This window comes from Trachypithecus francoisi, unplaced genomic scaffold (genome assembly GCF_009764315.1).
Source record: "Trachypithecus francoisi isolate TF-2019V2 unplaced genomic scaffold, Tfra_2.0 Lachesis_group0, whole genome shotgun sequence".
NCBI lineage: Eukaryota > Metazoa > Chordata > Mammalia > Primates > Cercopithecidae > Trachypithecus > Trachypithecus francoisi.
The window spans coordinates 61,989,582-61,997,576 of record NW_022681453.1 but is presented as its reverse complement, the minus strand read 5'-3'; the positions used below and the strand labels follow the sequence as shown (position 1 = coordinate 61,997,576).

Genomic DNA, 7,995 nt, shown 5'->3' with positions numbered 1-7,995 from the left:
ACAGCTCTTTTTTGGAGTGAAAACTGACACGTTGGTGGGGCGTCCTGCTGGGGCTGCAGCAGGCCGGGCTCCGTGGGGAAGGACTGCTGTGGAGCCACTGGGTGCTAGTCCTTGCAGTGCCATCCCCTCCTACCCCACGCCATCTGGATCTGTCATTCACAACTCACTCAGGGAGGTGTCCCCTCCTCTGTTGGCCCCCCTGTCCTCTACAGCTCTTCATGGCTTCTGTCAAGCTTTGCCTTCCAGCCATTCCTTCTCCAGGGTGCTGTTCTCTAAGGGTGACTCCAGTGTGACATTTTACTTTTGAACATGACTCAGGCTTGATAAAGACTTTTTACTTCTCCCGAGGGGGCCACTGCATTTCCTTTCAGAGTCTGCTTCTTCCCAGCTGCCCTTGTCTGAACAATACCACCAGAAATCTATTGACAGTGCACACACTCCTGACTCCCAGGCCTCGCGTAAGGGAACAGCCCAGCTGCCTCTTCCCACAGTTCCCCAGCGGCCAGGCTGAAGACCAGCTCTGCAGGGCCAGTGCTCTGCATGGGACCCAGCCTACAACTGCGATGGCAGCCTGGTGGGTGAGCCAGAGGGTGGAGCGGGGGTGGCTGTGGAGAATTCAACTAAACACTCACATTCATGCACACACTTCTCTTTCCTTATAAAATCTGCATAATGAGAAACCTTAAACATGAGGAAACGTAGAAAGAACGGTACAAAGAACAGTCATATACTCGTTGCCCAAATTCCACAAGTATTAACATTTTACCATATTGCTCCCCGCCCCCCATGCACAATGTCAAACCACTGAAAACTAAATCAGACATATTACAATACTCCAGGAGACAGCTCTAAAAAATAAGGATGTTCTCTCGCATTCACATGTAGCATTATCTTAGCTGCAAAAAATGACCAATTCCATGACATCTCCCGATACTTATTTACTCCATATTCAAGTTCACATAACTGTCCTCAGAATATATTTTACAGCTTTATAAAAACTAGGATCAATCAATAATGATGCATTATAGTTGTTTGTTTTGTCTATTTACTATTTTATTTAAAAATAAGGTATATATTCTTGATCCTCTTTCAGATTATATAAATGTATTCCCCTTTACCTCCTTCTGCAGAACAGCATATAAACCTTAACAGTACAGCACAATGGTTTTTTAATTGAAATATAATTCACATACCACAAAAGTTACCTTTTTTTTTTTAATCCCCGGAGGGGGTGCACCGTTCCTGGAGGTACTGCAATACCAGGTCGATGCGTGGAGTGGACGGAGCAAGCTCCTATTCCATCTCCCTGCTCCAAAAATCCATTTAATATATTGTCCTTGGATAGAGGATGTATCAGATATTAAACTGATAAGAACAGATACTACACTTGATCTTAGCCAAAAGGCCGAGAAGCGATGTTACCCTTTTAAAGTGTACAATTCAGTGGTTTCAGAAAATTCACACATTTGTGCAACCATCACCATTATCTAATTCCAGAATATTTTCATCACTCCAAAAAAAATCCCATACTCATTAGCAGCCACACCCCATTCCCCCTCCCCCAGCCTTTGGCAACCTCTAATTACTTTCTGTCTCTATGAATTTGCCTTTTCTGGACATTTCATATAAATGCATGACTTCTTTCACTTAGATTTTTTTTTTTTTTTTGAGCTGGAGTCTCATTCTGTGGCCCAGGTTGGAGTGCAGAGGCACAACATTGGCTCACTGCAACCTCCGCCTCCTGGGCTCAAGCAATTGTCCTGCCTCAGTGTCCCGAGCAGCCGGGATCACAGGTGTGTGTCACCACACCCAGACAGCTAATTTTTGTATTTTTAGTAGACCAGGCGGGTCTCAGACTCCTGACCTCAAGTGACTGATCCACCTCAGCCTCCCAAAGTGCTAGGATTACAGGTGTGAGCTACCGCACCAGCTTCACTTAGGATAATATTTATAAGTTTTGCCTATGTTGTAGCATGCCTCAGATTTCATTGGTTTGTATGGTGACATATGTCATTGTATGGATAGACCACATTTTGTCTATTCACTTGTCAGCTGATGAACATTTGGGTAGTTTTGCTTTTTGGCTACTATGACTAATGCTGCTATGAATATTCATGGACAAGGTTTTTGTGTGGACATGTGTTTTCATTTCTTTTGGATATAGACCTAGGAGTAGAAGTGCTGGGTTATATGGTAACTCTATTTAATTCTTTCAGGAAATGCCATACATTCCCACCAGCAAGGTATGAAAGTTCCACTTTCTCCACATCCTTGGCAGCACTAGTAATTGTCTTTTTATTATATCCTTCCTAAGTGGGTGTGAAGTGGCATCTCATTGTGATTTTGATTTGCTGTCCCCCAAGGACTAATAATGTTGAGCATCTTTTCACGTGTTTATTGGCCATTTGTTTATGGTCTTTGGAGAAATGTTTATTCAATCTTTCGCCCATTATTAAACTGGGTTACTTGCCTTTCATTGTTGAGTTGTATGAGGCTTTTTAAAAATAAATTCTAGATGCATGTCCTGTATCAAATATGATTTACAAGTATGTCCTTCTATTCTACAGATCTTTTAATTTTCTTGATAATGTCCCTTGAAGCACAACAAAATTTAATTTGGTAAAGTCCAGTTTATCGATTTGATCTTTGCCTGCTTGTACTTTAGGTGTTATTTCTAGGAAACCGTTGCCTAATCCAAGTCATGAAGATTTACATCTACAAATCCTTCTGATAGTTTTAGGTTTCCCATGTAGGCCATTGATCCATTTTTAATTAATTTTTCTGGGTAGGCATGAGGTAGGGTCCAATTCCATTCTTGTGCATGTGTATATCCAGTTAATCTGGTACCATTTGCTGAGAAGACAGTGCTTTCCCCCATCAAACAGTCCCAGCGCCCTCAATGAAAATCGATTGACCGTAAATGTATGGATTTCTTTCTAGATTTACAGTTCTGTTCCATTGATCCATATGTCTCTCCTAGGTCAGCACCACATAGTCTTGATTACTGTAGCTTTGTAGTAAGTTTTGATATTGGAAAATGAATCCTCTAATTTTGTTCTTCTTTTTCAAGATGGTTTTGTATATTCTGGGTCTCTTGCATTTCCATATGAATTTTAGGATCAGCTTGTCAATTTATGCAAAAAGCCAGCTGGGATTTTGACAGTTACATTGAACTTGTAGATTGGTTTAAAAAGTATTTGCCATCTTAACAATATTGTCTTCTAATCTGTGAATATGGGATGCCTTTCCATTTATTTTGATCTTCTTTAATTTCTTTCAATGATATTTTGTAGTTTTCAGTTACAAGTCTGACACATTTTTGTTAAATTTATTCTTAAATATTTCATTCCTTTTGATGCTATTGTACTTGGAATTATTTCTTAATTTCATGTTTTGATTTTTTTTTATTGCTAGTAGGTAGAAATACAATAGAATTTTTAATATTTTGATCTGTGTCCTGCAATCTTACCGAACTCATTTATGAGCTGTCATGGGGTTTGTTTGGGTTTTTTTTTTCTTGGTGGATTCCTTAGGATTTTCTATATACATAATCATGTCACCTGCAAATAGAGATAGTTTTACCACTTCCTTTCCAATCTGGATGTCTTTTATTTCTTCTTGCCTAATTTCTTTGGCTAGTACCTCCAGTACAACCTTGAATAGAATTGGTAAGAGTAGACATTCTTGCCTTGTTCTTTCTTTTAGGGAGAAAGTATGATGTCAGCTGTGAGGGTGCTGTTTGTTTGTTTTTATAGATGTCCTTTATCAAGTTGAGAAAGTTGCTTTGTATTCCTAGCTAGTTGGGTGTTTTATCATGAAAGGGTGTTGAATTTTTGTCAAATGATTTTTTCCATATTTATGGAGATGATCATGTGGTTTTTTGACCTGTGTTCTACTAATACAATATATTATATTAACTGATTTTCGAACGTTGAGGCAACTTTGCATTTTGGGGGTGAATCCCACTTGGTCTTGTATAATTGTGTGTATATGTTGTTGGACTTGATTTGCTAGTATTTTCTTGAGAATTTTCATAAGAGTTATTGGTTTGTACTTTTCTTGTGATGTTTTTGTCTGGCTTTGGTATTAGGGTAATGCTGGTATCAGAGAACAAGTTGGAAAATCTTCCCTTCTCTTCTATTTTTAGGATGAGTTTGAGGTTTGGTGTTAATTCTTTAAACACTTGGTAGAATTTACCAGTGAAACTATCTGGTCCCGGACTTTTCTTTGTTGAGAAGTTTTTGATCACTGATTTAATCTCTTTATTGCCATAAGTCTATTCAGATTTTTCTGTTTCTTCACAAGTCAGTTTTGGTAGTTTGTGTCTTTCTAGAAATGTTTCTGTTTTTATCTAGCTGGTCTAATTGGTTGGTTTACCATTGTTCTTAGTATTTTCTTATAATCCTTTTTACTTCTGTAAGGTTGGTAGTAATGTCACCTCTTTGATTCTTGATTTCAGTAATTTGGGTCTTCTCTCTTTTATTCTTGGTCAATCTGGCTTAAACATTTGTCAGTTTTGTGGTCTTCTCCAATAACTATGTTTTGGTTTCACTGATTTCTCTCTATTGCTTTTCCACTTTCTATTTCATTTATTTCCACTTTAGTTTTTATTATTTACTTCCTTGTTCTTGCTTTGAGTTTGGTTTGCTCTTCTTTTTCTAGATTCTTGAGGTTGAAGGTCAGGGTATTGATTTAAGCTTTCTTCTTTTTTAACCTAGGCATTTACAGATATAAATTCCCTCTGAGCACTGCTTTCACTGTAACCCACATGTCTTAGCATGTTGCATATTTGTTTTCATTCATCTCAAGGTCTTTTCTAATTTTCTTTGTGATTTCTCATTGACCCATTGGCTATTTAGGAATGTGTTATTGATTATAATCTGTCTAGGTATGGATCTCTGAGTTTATCCTACTTGGAGTTCATTAAAGTTCTTGGATGTGGGGATTGTTTTTCATCCAATTTGTGAAGTTTTCAGCCACTATTTTTAAAAATATTCTTTCTGCTCCTTTTTCTCTTTCCTCCCTCTCTAGGACTCCCATATGTCAATGAATTTTTATTGTAATTTTATCTATGTAAACATATGTAACTATCAAGATATAAATCACCCCTAGCCCCCAGAAGCTTCCCAGGGGCCCCTTCCCACCAATCCAAACCACCCTCTGGCCCTGGGGGTGACTTCTAACATTTACCATTATAGATTATTGCTATAGATTATTTTTGCCTGTTTTAAAATGTTATACAACTTAAACTACACAGAACGAACTCCTTTATGTCTGGTTTATTTAGCTCAACATTATGTCTGTGAGATTCATGTCTCTTATGACATGGAGCAACAGTACATTTGTTTTTATTGCTGTGTATCATTCTGTTGTATGAACATGTCACACTTTTGTTGATGAATATTTCGGTTGTTCCCAATTTTACCTTTTATGAATAAAATTGCTCTAAACACTCTTGTACATATATTTTGTGGACTCATGCAGTTATCTTTTTCATATATATGTGTGTGTGTACATATAACACCTAGGAGTGTAAATTTTGGATTATAAGGTACTGCCAGTTTTCTAAAGTATTATTCCAATTTAAAGTCTCACTATCGACTTTTGAGGGTTCCAGTTCCTTCACATGCTTCTCAGCACTGAGTAATGTCAATTTAAGTTTTAAAAAATTTAATCAATTAATTAATTAGAGATAGGATCTCACTCGGTCACCCAGGCTGGAGTGCAGTGGTTCTACCACAGCTCACCACAGCCTTGACTCCCACCTCAGCCTCCTGAGTGGCTGTGACCACTGATTTGTGAGCTGTGACCATTGATTTGTAGAAGCTTTTAATATATTCTGTACATGTATCCTTGGTTGGATACATGTATTACAAACATCTTCCTCTGGTCCGTAGCTTGTCTTTTCATTCTCTTTATGGTGTCTTCTTATAAATGGCTTTTAATTTTAATGGAGTAAAATTTATCAATCTTTTCCTTTATGGTTACCTTTTTTGTTTATTATTTAAGTAATCTTTGCCTGTCTCAAAGTTATAAAGTTATGCCTTTTTGAAACCTTTTATTTAAAAGTAATTTTAGATTTACAGAAAAGTTGTAAAAAATAATACAGAGAATTTATGTATACTCTTCATCCAGCTTTCTCTAATTTTACTATCTCATGGAATGATAGTACAGTTATCAAAATAATGAAAATATTCTGATTTTTCTTTTAGAAGCTTTATTATTTTGTCTTTTATTATTTTAAAAGTAAAATCAAGTCTATGACCCACATCAAATGAATTTTGCCTATGATGTGATGCATGAGGGGACGAGATCTATTTATTTTTGATATGGATATTCATGTGCTCCAGCAACATTCATTGAGAAGCACTTCATTTAGATATTGAATCATTGGCCCCTTTGTTGAAAATTGTGTGTGGGTCTGTTCATGGACTCTTTATTTTGTTTCATTAATCTATTTGGCTATTGCTAACTTATTTGTTGTAGCTTTATAGTAGATCTTAAAATCTGGAAGTGTAAGTCCTCCACTTTATTCTTCTATAAGATTTCTTGGATATTTCTGGCTTAAGGCCATTATAAGTGTCAGAAACAGATTTTCTTTGGTGAAACTAGTGAATCATTAATCAACTTAATGAATGTTAGAGGTGATTAAAACTGAAGAAAGAAATTAATCTTCAAATTGAAAGGTCATACCAAGTGTGTAGCAGAACAAACCACCATATAATAAAAACAAATCATAATTACATTCCAAGGACATGTCAAAATATGAAAGGATGAAGAAAAATTTATATTAGTTACATGGGAAAAGGAACTATAAAGAAAGATTCTGATAAAAATCACAGTTCTCAGCAACAAAAGTGAGGCAAGAGGTTAATTAAACATTATTTTCCAAGTGCTAAGATCAAGTAACTCTGAACCTAGAATTCTATACCCAGCCAAACTGTCAATCAAAATTGAGAATGAACTATTTTTTGCATATAAAAACTTTCCAAACTTTCCTCATAGAGTGACTAACAGAATATAAATTATGGAATTATATAAATTATATATTATAGAAATTATAGAATCAAAATTTTAAAGGAAATTAATCAAGAAAGAAATTGTGTAAGTCAAAATGCAACAGTGAACACAGTCATTAGTGAAAGCTGTTAGCACCAACATTAATATAGGGTGTTAATATAAGGGAAATATGAAAGGATAATTTTTAAATGGTGCTAAGAACATTGTTTTCATGGAGGGAGAATATAGCTATTGATTCACTAATGTAAGGAAAACAAATATGAATTAAGTAAAGCTATTTATGGAAAGATAAGTACTGACCAGGCCCGTTGGCTCATGTCTGCAATCCCAGCACTTTGGGAGGCCGAGGTGGGAGGATTGCTTGCACCCAGGAGTTTGAAGTTCCAGTGAACTATGATCGCTCCACTGCACTCCAACTGGGGCAACAGAGGGAAACTCTGTCTCAAACAAATTTTTAAAAAGATGAATACTGACAGTAATATTAACAACTCAACAAAAAGCATATATGGTAAGAGTGGTCTCAGGCAAAATATGACTCAAGGCAAGATCCATTTTGAAGAACCAAGGAAAGTGTATTGGGCAGGTTCCGGTGTGGAACATTCAAATGGTTAATTGAAGAACACTGAATGTTAATGCATGCACTATTTTCAGAGGTCTAGGAAAAGGTAAGGAAAGCAAGAAGGAATATTAAAGTCTCTGTGGACAATAGGGGGTCATGACCATTCTGGGCTGAACGGCTCGGAAGGTGCAATGCTATCAGCAGCCAGAGGCAGCCGGGCTCTCAGAGAAGTGACCGCTGCTGGTCATCTGGGACAATCAGTGGCTTTGCATGCATTTTACGATGTCTACTTTGGGGCTTCTTGTGACCTTCTCTATAAGCAACTGGATTTTCTGGATCCCATTGATTGCATTAACGTGGGTCTCCCAAGTCGGTGTGAGGATGAAATGAGAGAATGCATGCGAGGTGCTCAGAAC

General features: G+C 37.0%; 1 non-coding gene across 1 annotated transcript; it reads right to left on the bottom strand.

Annotated features, from left to right (window-relative positions):
• Nucleotides 1–1,226: 1,226 nt before the first annotated feature.
• Nucleotides 1,227–1,417, bottom strand: LOC117084760. The gene has a single exon (XR_004437657.1). It is a non-coding gene; the product is annotated as a U2 spliceosomal RNA (small nuclear RNA).
• Nucleotides 1,418–7,995: the final 6,578 nt, after the last annotated feature.